The sequence below is a fragment of the Rousettus aegyptiacus genome, unplaced genomic scaffold, assembly GCF_014176215.1.
Source record: "Rousettus aegyptiacus isolate mRouAeg1 unplaced genomic scaffold, mRouAeg1.p scaffold_m13_p_3, whole genome shotgun sequence".
Lineage (NCBI taxonomy): Eukaryota > Metazoa > Chordata > Mammalia > Chiroptera > Pteropodidae > Rousettus > Rousettus aegyptiacus.
This window is the reverse complement of record NW_023416306.1, coordinates 32,278,904-32,293,432: the sequence shown is the minus strand read 5'-3', so window position 1 is coordinate 32,293,432 and position 14,529 is coordinate 32,278,904. Positions and strand designations below refer to the sequence as shown.

The 14,529-nt window shown below is 38.1% G+C and overlaps 1 pseudogene; it reads left to right on the top strand.

The window, feature by feature from the left end:
- The first annotated feature begins 10,668 nt into the window (after window positions 1-10,668).
- LOC118601370 lies at window positions 10,669-10,787 on the top strand (annotated as a pseudogene).
- Window positions 10,788-14,529: the final 3,742 nt, after the last annotated feature.

The following is a 14,529-nucleotide window of genomic DNA, read 5'->3' as shown; positions in this document are numbered from 1 at the left end:
TCTTATTTTTTTTTAATCTCAAATAAACGCTTGTTGCCTGTCCCTTTGTTTTTTATATTTAGGTTAACATCTCCATTTTATAGATGAAGCCCCCAAGCCCAGTGTCTTCAATCTCATATAACTACAAAGTGATGGCAATGGGACTCAGAGTCAACCGTTTTAAAATCTTCAGAGTCTTAACCATACTTGTACCACCTCTCCAATGAACTCATACCCCATACATGAATTCTCACAAAAGCCCCATAAGAAAGATATTATTATTATTATTATTATCCCCATTTGACAAATGAGGAAAATCAGTTTAAGAGTACAAGGTGGCAGCACATGTTAGATCCCGGCATATCTGATTTTGAACTTGTGCTTGGACCACTGTCCTCCCACCCCCTCACTCCACCCCCCCCCACACACACGCACTGCCCATCTCCCACTTCAGTTCCAATTATACAATGGAGAATGCGTCAAGTGGTCTAGCTTGTGTTCAGTGGCGACCAATAAGAGGAGTAGGGCTTAAATTCAGGTAAAAAAAAATGTTGGTAGAACATTGGAAGTATGCACTTTGACTAGGGAAAGAAGCATTGTCCTCAGAGATCCTGCTGCTTTCAACATTAACTTCCCTGAAGACCAGAGATAAAGTTATAATCATTTAATAAGACTGAATTTTGATTATCGATTGGCAAGAATAAAAACACATCACTTTCCACCCACATAGAAAACAACAGGAAAGTTGGCTTCTTGTACATGAAAATATTTCCTTGGCTTTCTTTGAGCTACATATTTTTTAGCAAAAATTAAACATACACTGCAAATCATGCTTTCGTTTCTTGGGTAGGAAACAGACTCATTTCAAAGGAACTTTAAAGGAGCAACCAGGAAACTTTTCTTTCCTAACCCACTTTGAAACACTCCTACACTATTTTATCCTTTTCCTTCTCTGAGTTATTTTTTCCTTCCTCAGAACGTAAAGTATGTGAGAAAGCTGTATGTACTGTTCTATTTTTGCTGAGGAATGAAGTTTGAGCTCATAAATTGTTATCTATTTATTTGTTATTCCTTCTCTAGACCTTTATATTAGAGCCAATGCCAGGTCTTTGTTTCTCCTGTGATCATAATGATAACAGGAAATAATAGGGTAATGATTTAGCCATTGTCTAAGACTAAATGATGCCCTTTCATTGTAGGTATTATTTTTTATTTTAATTATATCTCTATAAAAGTAATCATCCAACCCCTCATAAATTTATTGATGGCTATCATATTGCAGATCAAATAATAAAAACAAAATCTATATTAATTAAGCCCTACTATTTGCTAGGCACTGAGCTACTCACACATTTAAAACTCATAAGGTACATACTAATTGCTGTCCCCATTTTTCTAAAGAGAAAACATCAGTAACTGGCCCATGTTTACCCAAAAATGGAGCTGAGATTTAAAACGAAGCATGTAACTGCAGAAAAAAACATCTTTGGCCATGACAACATGAACAACTCCCACTAAAAATAGTGAGGTTTTGTTTCCTTGTTTTACTCTTCCTTCTTGGGTGTTCAAAACAACACTAAATGGCAGAAGAAATAAATACAAAACTCCAAAGGGAAACACTGTGAATAAGTAGGTGGCTTTCAATATCATTCAGGGGAGATGCCAGCCAAGAGTTAGGTTGTGAATCTGCTCCTGAGAATAAGCTATCACATGGAAGGTAAAGGTTTGGGAGGCACTTCGCCCAAACCACTGGAACTTAAGGACCCTAAAAGGATCTCCCTGATGTAGCAAACTTTATGAGAAATCAGAGACATAGAGCCTGACGCCTGTCTTAGTTTGTTCAGGCTGCTATAACAAAATACAATAGACTGGGTGGCTTACAAATGACAGAAACTTATTTCTTACAGTTCTGGGGTCTGGAAGCCCAAGATGAAGGTACCAGTGTGGTGGTTTCTGGTCATAGTTGTCTTCCAGGTTGCAGACTGTCAACTTCTCATTGTATCTTCCTTTTGGAAGGTACTAGTGAACTCTCTAGAATCTCTTTCCTGTGGACACTAATCCCATTCATGAAGCTCTCAACCCTCATGACCTAGTCTCCTCCAAAGGCCCCACCACCTAATACCATCACATTAGGTGCCAGGATTCAACATAAATTTTAGGAGGACACAAATATTCAGTCCACGGCAACAATCAATCCAATTCCCTCTTTTTCTGAAGTGATAAGCAAGCTCTAAAGCAGGCAAGTGGTTTACCCAGATTCCATTTTAGGTAAAACTAGAATCGTTTATCCAGTTAACCAATTTCTCTGCACTATGTATTTCAAGTTAAACACAGAGCTGAGAATATCAGTGTAGCAGACATTCACTTTCTCCCTGGCACTGAAGAAGGTTTCAGAGACATCTCAGCACCTCCAAATCTCTGTTAACTGGAACTTCTATAAAAGATACTCATAATTCTTCAAGATCTCATGGTGCCTTCTGAATCATTACAGAAAAAATAAAATTGTGGTCAGGGTAGTTTTGCTGTTCTGCAATCTATTTTATTCTGTCTCTCCATATGGCATTTTATCTTGTGTCTCCTAAACTCGAGTATGCTCATTAACCAAAATTGCCAGGCTGAGCAGGAGCAGTTAAAAGTCAATGGAGGTGGATCGTCCTGTCTCTCCGGAAAAGTCAGTGGGTTCTAAGTATAACTGGAAGAAAACTGGGGCAAAATAACAACACAGAGAAAATAGTTATAATATAGAATCAAGGTCTCACAGGCATGGAAATAAAATTTCTGCTTTCACGCAGAGGGAAAGCTTCCTTAAGCTTACATATTAAACCTCAAAAAGTGTACCTTTTTCTATATATTTAAAGCTAAAAAACTCAGTCTTATTTCAAGAAATACTTAGAAAGAGGGTGGCAGAGCCCCACAAAAAAATCCAGGTGGCTCTGAATACATAAAACCAAGAAGAGGATGTCATACAAAAGCCCTGCAGACCCAGGGATCAGTGCATGGGGCAGGCCGGATTCCCTGGGACACTGCACTGAGGAAATATGCTTGCAGAAGGTCAGTTAGTGAGTGCTTTTTGAGATCAACATTTAAGGAAAAGGGAGGCAGGAGAGAGAATTGGGCCGAGGGCAAAGCTAAGCAGCCAAAAGCCATAGACAATACCAGGAGGTCGGAAGCTGAACTAGCTGTTCAGAGTTGTCCTAAGTTCCTGCAAAGGATGAATGGGTCTTCGCACCCTGCCTCCACTGGTCACTGGGTGCTGTTCACCCTAGCCAGGGCCAGGAATCTTCCAGTGGGCTGACAGCTAAAGCTTTTCTGCCAGGAGTAGTCCCAGGAGCTGAGATAGTCAGCCCTTTGTTCCTAAAGGCCGCCTGGGGGACATATCACAATACCATCCCAGGGATCATGCTCCTCAGCTTGAAGCAAGGCCTCGCAAAACTAGCAAAGATATCAGGACTGCCCCACCCACACCCCCACCCCCAAGATAGAGCTCAGGGTATGACTTCCATCCCAAGAGCAAAGGTGGTGCCTGGACCCTGGAAGGTGAATCTGTGCCTTATAACAAAACGCAAACTAGATACAAGGTCAGGCCTGTAACAAGGTCAACCTAGACAGAAGAGATGCCAACTTGGAGGCTATGTGAGGGCTGGTGGTATGACATGAGGCCCATTCCCTGCTGCCCTCTCTCCTGGCCCAGCTTGGTAATAAGGAAACACATTGAAGCCCCTAGATGTCCAGCAGGACTGTCTGGGCCACAGACTCAGTTTAGGGCGTGCGGCTAAATGGACAGTTGCAGGGGAAGTGAAGGTAGATTACTGATGTATTGAGTAAGGAGAGGGGCCAGGTTAGTGGGGATGGAGGTGTGAGGGGGCAGTATCTCAGTCTGACCAGCTTTAAGGAGCAAAGCAAGGCAGGAGAAATGTAGCGGAGGTGGACAAGTAAGTAATTAATAATACTTTACATCTACCAGATACCTTACATTTTACAAAACTGTGTGTGTGAGAAAGATCTCATTTTGCTAGTTCTGCCCCTGGAATGTTAATTTTTAAAACAAGTTATCTGTGAATAAATTCCCCCCACCCCCACCCCGGATCCACTCCCCCCCTTCCCCCCGCCCCCCCCCCCACCCTGGCCCCTGCAGAGTTATGAACAACCCTCTGTGCTTAGTGTCTGGAGTGTGTGATTTTTGAGATGGCTGAGCCACTGCAGATTTCCTTGGCCAAGTGACCACTCTTGTTCAGGAAGTCACCTCCAGTGGCTGTTTCTTCTCTTTACCCTTCACTGTCTTCATTCACAATGTTAAATGACATAACTGGTTTATTTTATTTGTTTGTTTGTTTGTTTGTTTGTTTGTGACTCATCCGAACTGTGAAGATGGCACGGTCACATCACCACTCCGACGATGACTTCATTTTACCGTTTAACCAAACTAGCCGTAAGTACTGTCAGCAACAACCTCAGACAGCTCCGAGGAAGTCTCTTCTTGTGTCTGGTCTATGGGATCAAAACAAGTGTTTTGTATGAGAAAACATAAAAGAAGCTAAGATAAGACCTCAGCAGTCGTAACTGTCAATCAAACATCACTCTGCAAGAGATGATGTTAGGAAGAAAACTAGATGTCTACCATGTTAATCACATCCTCTCATTGTGGGACCAAAGCATAAGGAAGGTAAAAAATAGGATTGCCTATTAAAATGATGGGATGGACCAACCACAACCCCATCACTGTAGACTGGTTTGAATGCCTTGCAGAAATGGCAGACAACAGAAAACCATATACAATAACCTGAGAAGCTAATTGAAACTTCCATTGCTCGCTGCTCATAAGTGGTTCTTTGAGGTCACATCCTTGTTATCTTAACAGGTGTAACATAACCCTTCAAATCCAATTAACAAATACTTTATGCAGGTGTTTGTTTGCTTATAACTACTGAGGAATGTCCTTGCACGGCAGCATCCTGCTGTCTATTTTCAGGGACAGTGCCTAATTAATGGCCTTGCTGCAGGATAAACACATCATGTTTTCAATAAAATGATAAAAAGCTTTTGGAAAAAAACATATCTTGCATGTCGTTACACTTGAAATTGTCCTTCAACACAAAATTGTGAACAATTATTTTAAACAAAATTATGGTAGTAACAATTGACGAAGATGTGAATTCTGTCATCTCTGACAACTAATTTAGCCATACCTCAGAGATTTTAACAAGATGTTTATAATATAAATTAAATGTAGTATGATATGTCCCATCATGTCAGAGGGGTACCCACCTTCGAGAATTTCAAGAGCACTCTCTATGTCACTCTGGATAAAATTTTGCACTTTTTTTTTTTAATAGCTTTAGCAAAATTCACTGGTTTTAAATGCGCAGTTCAACGATACTTTGCAATTTCTTTTAAAAAGCAATTATTCCTGGTAAAAGCATGGATCGAGTTTTCCCTTATCATATGAATCATTTCTAATTCAGGTATTTCGGGTGCTCCTATTTCTAGGTTACTTATTTGTGCAAACTCCCAGCTCTTGCTAGCTAGAAGATTGAGAGGCCTGGGTTTCTGCAATGACAAATTTTAACAAATATTTGGTTGTTTCTGTATTGTAATCAGAATACTGAGAAAGCCTCCTGGCTAATCCTATTTAACACCACAATAAATAAATAAATAAATAAATAAATAAATAAATAAATAAATAAATAAATAAATAAGTCCAAGGGCAGACCATGATATGTTAAACGTTTGCAATGCTGCTTATAAATCTATCTTGTTGCAATTATATTTTTAAACGGTTTATTCCACTGTCAAAATACAATGCATTCAGTCATCATTAAATAAATTCTGCTCTGCTTTTTTGGCAGATGTACAACCTATGAGTCATTGGGAAAGATAAGCATGATGCATAATTTGAAGGTGCTACAAAGTCTTCACCTACAAACATTTGTGCATTAGTGCGCTTTACCAATTTGCAGTACGTAGAAGAAGCCACTACTGTGATCCACTTTGAAAATCAAAATAACTGTTATACTTCAATTAGCATATATTTTAATCAAAAGGTAAAGGAAGGAAGGAAGGAAGGAAGGAAGGAAGGAAGGAAGGAAGGAAGGAAGGAAGGGAGGAAGGAAGGAAGGAAAGAAGGAAGGAAGGAAAGTCAGCCTAGGAAAGATATAATTATTTAACAATTTTAATTAAAACCTATATGTAGGACACTCAAATATAAGGCACATTCCTGAAGAAATGAATTCCATGTTGAGGGATCATCAAACATGGTATAATGAAAGCTGTATGAGGCAACAACTCTATAAGGATACATTGCATAGAAAGAGCCAAAGAGTCAAAACAGTTTAAAGACAATAGATAAATAAAACCATAAATGTTAGAGAAATTTTCATGGAGTGAATAGGACATGAGCTGTCCCTAAGGGATGTTTAATAATCCTAATGGACAGTTTCCTAAATTAGGAATATCTTGGTACATACAGGCATAATTTTGATAGAGTGGCATAACAAACACGAATATCCACCTAAATTGACTTAGAAATACCACATAAATAGAAATGTATCCATATGGTTATATGCAGAACAATGGAATTAAAAGATAGAAAAGTGGTTTGCCAGCATCTCATGTTCCTAGATATTTTCATGTTCCTGGGCAAAAGTGGAGATCCAATAACTTAAGGAGCGCTGGATCACCAAGTTCTGACTTAGGGCACTGCCACACCATGAGGGTATTAAAGCTCTGAGAAGTGCTGAAGAGAAGCCATTTAGCCCTATTTACTTTAGAATTCTCCCAAGCTTATCTGACCATGGAACCCTCTTCCTCACAGAATACACCTGTTACACAGATTACACATGTAAAGAAGCTGAACCCCATGGAACACAGACAAGGAAATAATAATCCGCAATGATAAAAAAAAAAAAACAAGCAACCTGAATAAAAAAAGAAAACTCAAGGCTTTAACAGACATTTCACTAAAGGAGAGATACAGATGGGAAATAAACACATGACAAGATGTCTGCATCATATATCATCAGGGAAATGCAAATTCAAACAACAATGAGAAACTAATGCACACCTATGTGAATGGCCAAAATCCAAAACACTGACAACAGCAAATGTTGACAAGGATATGGAGCAACAGAAACTCTCATTTATTGCTGCCGCAAATACAAAATGGCATAGCCATTTCAAAAGACAATTTGTCAGTTTTTCACAAAACTAAACAGAATCCAGCAATCAACCATGTTCTTTTACCCAAAGATTCGAAAACTTATGTTCACATAAACACCTGCACATAAATGTTTATAGCAGCTTTATTCATACTTGTCAAAACTTTGGAAGCCACCAAGATGCCTCTTAGTAGGTAAATGGATAAATAAACTGGTACGAACAGACAATAAAATATTATTCAATGCTAAAAAGAAATAAGCTATCGAGTATGAAGAGACATGGAGACGAGTTAAAGACATATCACTATGTTGCAGGAAGCGACATCTGATGGAGGAATTTGGATGCTCAGACAACTTTGTTAGAGGGAGGAGAGTTTATTAGGCTGGCAGAGTGTGTGAGGCTTTAACCAACACAAAAGCAGGATCTCGCCTTGGTTAGATTTCTTACAGCTTATATACCCGGGCAGTGTCCATGCAAGGGGCGCATGATTCCTTCGTCTGAGGGTATACGAGCACTTTCTGACTCAAGATGGGAGGGGGAGTTTCAGGTGGAGGCTACAAAGGGGAAGGAATTTCCGGAGCATCAATCCTATCTATTTACAGAGCGTTTCTCACATAGGTATGACAAGTTTCCAGGAGGCCATTCAGAGATCTATAGGGTGTGGTTAATCTACAATCAACTGAGTCGGTCATTTCTGCAAACCTTTTCCTTTGCATTTTTCAAATGCCTCTTCTCTTAACTAAGTGAAAGAAGTCAGTCTGAAAAGGCTATGATTCTAACTATATGACATTCTGGAAAAGGCAAAACTAAGGAGATAGTAAAAAGATCGGCGGTTGCCAGGGGTTAGGGAGGAACGGGTGAAGAACAGAAGATTATTAGGGCAATGAAACTACTCTGTCTGATACTATAATAGTAGATACATGTCATTATAAATTTGTCCAAACCCATAGGATGTATGCCACCAAGAATGAACCCTAATGTAAACTATAGACTTTGGGTGATAATGATGTGTCATTGTAGGTTTATCACTTTTAACAAACCACTCTGGCGCAGGACATTGATGATGCTGAGAACAGGGGAGGCCGTAGATGTGTGGGGGCAGGGGCTATATGGGAAATCTCTGTACTTTCCCCCTCCATTAAGCTGTGAACCTTAAAAAGCTCTAAAAAAGAAAAAATCTAGATTAAAAAAATCTAGTCAGGCTGGCATTATGCACCAGTGGAACCTGGTCCCACACATATTTTGTTTGCTACTTTACTTACTTACGTTATCTGTATGGTGCAAAGCTTTTTTTTAAACAAAAACAGGAAAAAAATGTTATTGAGAGCTGTAACACAGCTCTATTAAGGATACAGTGAGTGATAGAACCCAGGTTTTCTCAGCTCTAGTCTTGTGCTTCGCCTACAAAATCCTACCGTATCTACACTCTGAAATGCTCAAAAACACAGGTGAACAGATTAGAGCAATGTCACAACGGATCTTGAGTGGAAAAAAGCAGGAGCCTAAAGTATAAATGACTCAAATGTAGTTAAATACAAACAATTTTTTTTAAATAATGAAAGAAAAATGTCATGACTTTAAAAAGGTACAAAATGTCCAAATGGGGTCATAGAAATGATTCCAAAAAGAATTTGCAATTACTAGCCAATTCCATAAGGATTTCTGGAATTCTTTTTAACCACGTAAATCTGTTATTTCTCCTTAGAGACGGAAGCACTTCCACCCCATTCTTGCCTTGAAATAACAGACATTAACAAGAATTCTGGCTGAATGCAGTTTATGGAGAAAAATCCACTTTTTATCTTTTTTTGTGTTGAAGTTCTTGCATTCATACCGTAACCTGACAATCACCCATAACACTTTTTAATTTGGGTCCTTTTAACCTTTTCAAGTCTGATTCCTTCTTTAGTGTCTTTAATCATTTTAAACATTCTTGTTTTATAGTCTCTATCCAACAGTCCTGTTATCTGAATTTCTTGGGAGGGAAGGTCTCCCTGCTATTTATTAAATCTGATGATTCCTAATTATACTGGATTGCTTCTTTGAGGGTTTTTGCAGTTTTCTATTGTGAGCTCGTCATCAGGGCTTTGAGTATCCTCCTTGGCATGGAATGAGGGCAGGTCATCCCAGAGGAGTTTACCAGTACAGGACCACTTTTGTGGCATAGATGTTTCTGAACCAACACAAAACAGAAATTTTAGACTCAATTCCTTGTGGGAACAAGGCCTGAGATTACAAATCCTCACACACTTTATGGCAGATCAGCTTTTTGTCCTTGGACCATGTAAGTGGGTGAATTTTTATCCCTCTCACCTATTATTGAAGTCCACAATCTTACTCTCCAAGAGTGTCTGTTGTATCCAAAATTGCCAAAAGTCTCATCTCCTGTCCCACTTGAGTATTAAAAGTCTGAACCTTTATATTCCTGAGGCTGACACCTTTCCCTACCACTGTCAGGATCCACTTATATCTTCTTTATTTGTTCCTTTAGTTGTATCTTTCTTACTCCCTTTGGGTGAAGATGTGCATTTAAAGGATGCTTATTATATGTTATTGATGTTTCTAGTATTCTACAACTACAGGATTTTGGTTTCTCATTCACATATTTCCAGATTCAAAATGCCTTTTAGGCTACACCGAGCAGCTGCTGTTAAAGCCTGAGAAAAAAAAAAAAAGCTCCGATGGGTCAGACTTTGTTATATGCCCCGTTCAGCAACTCTATGAGAATACATAAAACTATTCTCAGCTCAAAGTTTCCCAATGAACTGGAAATGTCTGTTGTATATTTTTTCTGGGAGCTTTTTTCATATTTAATTTATAAATGGCATTTGTAAACAAATTGAGGATGCAGCAAACAGTGAAGAGGAGATATTTTTGGTCAAATTTGAGATCCTTAAAAAAGTACTTCTCTGTGTAGCAACCATAGATGTCGACAAGTAACGTGTGTTGAGTACCTCATACTACCTTTGAAGCAGTGATGATGATTTTCAAAGCTTCTTGTTGCTTTAAAAAACTTTCCTAATAGTGAAAGGGAAATCATCTCAATAATTCTTCTTGAACAGATGATAGAAATCTGGCCCATGCCAATTATCCCCTAAAATTCCTTTCAAACTCTAAGAAGGTAAGCACACTTAGTATTGACTAACTGTTTTAATTATCTTCCTCAGCATACTATTTTAACTAGAATTTATACTATAGAGCTGCACTTTACGTGATATTATATATACATATATGCACTTATCTATAACAATAGAGTGCTATGATGAATGTGTCCGTGCATTTATGCCCAATTTATTAGGCTTGGAGCATAGTTTTACTGTTCAGTATTTTCATAGGGTTATAGTTGCTGAGTCTTGGCTTTTATGACATTTTTTTGTTTACTGCCATGATTTATGTCATGCCAAATCCTTGGTCAGGAGGACAACCTCCAATTATCACACTCTTCCCATGGATAATGAGCTGTTTTATCAAGCACTGCATGCATGATGCTCTAGTTTCTTGAAATGCATTTTAGTTAAAAGCAAAGACTATCTAGCCTTTGGCCATGCCACCCTGAACAAGCCTGATCTTATCTGATCCTGGAAGCTAAGCAGGGTCGGGCCTGGTTAGTACTTGGATGGGAGACCACCTAGGAAGACCAGGTGCTGTAGGTGTACAAAATAAAAAACAAGGGTTGTAAACTGATAAGGTCCTTGCAATTTGTGAGGTCTACCAAGGGTTGCCTCGCCTATATAAAATAAATAAAAATAAAAGCAATGACTGTATATAAGAATACTATTGTAACAAATTAATTACTGAAAGGTCATTAATCAAAGGGAATATATTTACTGTATGCAATCATGTGCCTAGTATCACGCTTTTTGGGTCCTAGCTTTCTGAGATATTCTAAAAATATAAAACAGACTTCTAACACTTAAGAAGTCTACAAGTATTTTAAAAACTTATAATGTAGCTTATAATCAAATACTTAATTGAATTATTCCAGAGGCAAAACCATTTTAAAAAGACATACTCAAGTCATTAAGGTATATTCAAATCAATTAAAATGCATTTTTTACTATATAAACGTATCTAGTTACTATTTGAAAATTAAACACCTATGCAAAAAGTTAGGTTAGGATTGGGGGAGGTCTATTTTTTAAAACCTTAGGAGAGTGTGGTGGACTGGAGAGAGGGAGCAGAGGTGTACAGAAGAGGTGAACAATGTATTTTCAACTATATACCTTTCCTTGGGAACCTCAACTAGGAAATACTTTTATTGATTGTGATTGGAGAGCTCATTTGAGGGATTTCTTCTAGGAAAAGTAAGCAGGGAATTTCAGAAAAGCCAAGTAAATCTTTTCTTTAAGAGGGATCTAAAGAAGTATAAAATGTGGCTCCTCCTCCTCCTCCTCCTCCTCCTTCTTCCTCTTTTTTAATTTTATAAGTTTCTTTGAACCAAACTGACAATATATGCTGGGGAGCAAGATCTCAAATGTTACAGAGAATAACAGTTTTGCAGTTTCAAAATGTGGCTACTTCTAAATCATAACTCCTTGGGTATGTCTTATTCACCATTACTCTTATCACTCAATAAATAATTACATGAATGAATGAACATTAAATTAGCAGGCATAATTCTGGATTCCTGAGATGTTATGAACTCAGTCAAGTGTTCTTGAGAGGTATTTCCTCAGAAATTTTCATCTCTAAATTTCTTAAGCAATAAATGAATTATGCTAATTATCTTCATGTGATTTTCTTAAAAAGAGTGTATTTGAACTTATTAACCATAAATAAGCAAAAAACACCAATATTTTAGGTATGTAAATTTATAAGAATATATTGCATTGAAAGGGTAAAAGATTATTGTTCTATTTGCAAATCTTCAAACTGACAAAACCTTCAGGAAGAATTTATGACAAGTTTGTCTTTCTAAAGAAGCGGTTTCTATAAATCCTACCAAACTGCTATAAATAAGGCTGTAAATCACTCCACTGACTTGAGTAATGGGACTTGTATTTCATGAAACCATTTCAAGAAACCTAGAGGCTTTCATTGATATTGAATCTTGTGTAATTTTAATACCTATCTGCCCCCCCAAAAAAGATGAAGTTTTACACTGATTGAAATATTTTTGCCATGATTTTCGCCAAAAGGAAAATAAATAGAAATCAATGGTATAAGTCTGATGGTTCTAAAGAGGTTTAATAAGCACCAGCAAAAAATAAAAAATAAGTTAGAAGCAACAGAAAATAAATAAAATTTCACTCACTGGATCACTGTGGCTGTAAGTTCAGATTTTATCTATAAGATTTGTACAACCATTTTGAATGGATGACTACTATTGAGTGTTTCTTTTTGAATGACTTTTTTTCGGTCTTACTTTAAATTTGTTTGATAGAACAGAAATTCTTTTGAATGTTTCACTCTTCTTCCCAATTATATCTATATAGTCTCATAGAGAAACAAAATCTGGTAGCTAAAGCATTTAATATTCACTAATTCACTAACAAGAAATTACTGTGGGGAGAGAAGGGTACCTGTTATGTTTGCATATACTAGTAAAATGAGTGACGTGTACACTGCTTAGAGGCAGCTCTATGTATCTTTAGTTAGGAACTTGACCGACATTCTGGGCCATGACTTTTATAAGCACTCTTCAGTATTACCAATTTTTTTTTTTTTTTTTTAGTGTCAGAAACTAAAAGGAATCGGGCCAGGCATAAAAGAAATAAGGCGAAAAGCAAAAGTAAACCTATAAACTCCAGTGTTTATAATCTCCTTTGGCCTTTCAAACACTGGTTAGTGATTCGTATGTGTTTATTTACACCCTGCCTGTTTTTACAAAGGATTTGGTGAGGATTAGAGATGCATTCAATTACTACAGGTCACAATAAATAAAAATTGGAAAGAAATTGAGTCAGAGGGAAAGTAGGGGTAAAGAAGTAGGCAAGCTCCAACCCCTAGTTTAGAGGTCCAGGCAGATAATGTGAAGCCCTAATCTTTATACCCATGTGCTACAAAAGGTTGTGTTTCGGGGGCACTAGTGGGAAAAGGAGTCAGAGAAGTGCTTCAAATAACTCACAGCTCAGAAGGAGGTGTGTAATGTGCCTTTGCTATTTTGTGAATATTACAGTCTGCTACTGAAAACAAGAAAATAAATGGGATGAGTGATACTCACAAGATGTGTTAAGCATACATCAGGAAGTTAGTAACATTAGGTCAAGAAGGCAGCAAATTGTAATTCATGCTGTAATTCATGATACACACACACACGCACACACGCACGCACGCACAGGAAGCACTGGTGATGCCCATTCTGGTCCCAACAAAAACAAGTAAAACCAATAGCTGTTTATGAGACTAATAGGCAGTATATAGCTACTGGCCAGGCATACTTGCCTTTCTGTATTTGCTTGGATTAATATGCTTCTTATTTCTAAGAGTTCTTCCCTAGCGCTCTCCTTTTTAGCCGTACGTTCTGTTTCTAGGCAATCTCATCTACTTTCATGCTCAAGGGTATCCTGGTATACACCAGAATCATCCCTATCTATCCCATAGATAACCCATCTCCACTTGAGTATCATCTAGATGCTCTATGGGCACCTCAAACTTCATATCTCCAAGACATCTTCTCTTCCCCTGAACACCTTGTCCACCTGTATTTCAGCCAATATGGCAACAATATTTATCTAATTACTTAATCAAAACTTTTAATATCACCCATACTCTGTTTCCCTCAAGTACCAAGTCCTATGATTTCTTCTTTCTTAAAGTATCTTGTTGTTTTTCTCTAACCACCATCTCTGAGGATGTGCCAAATTAGCAGTAATCAATCCTGGGTACCAAAGAGTCTTCAGAGTAAAGACCCAGGTGGTGAGCATGATGGACAAGGACATAAAGATCTACCTTGATTTACCTCTTTGCTCGTATCCAAGTCCTCCTCTCTATTTTTATTTCTTGCCATTTCACTGCATGAGCTCTGACTACTTGCAGATGCCTGACATCAGTGGTTTTAGCCTCATTATTTTCCTCCCTCTAGATGTCTTCTTCTCCCAAGCTTACCATCCCATCATTCATAATTTTTTTCTGCTAACTCTTAATCTTCTTTAAATGTTTTACTAGGAAGTCAGCTCCTCTAGGAAACTTTTCTGAAACCCCAGGCTCACCCTCCATCCCTGGACTTTATCTGAATTAAGTGCCTTCCTTTCGTGTCTGAGATTCCTCTCATATTATACTATCAATTAGGTTCCCAGAGGAAAGAGAAGGCACAGTCAAATGTGGATGATTCAAGGGAGTGTGGGGGAGGTGCAGGGGAACCATAAGGGATGGAGCAGGAACTACAGGTATCCGTGGAGCTGACACCAGCTCCAAAAAAGACAAAGAGAGAGAGTGGTTGCAAAGCCTGGACAG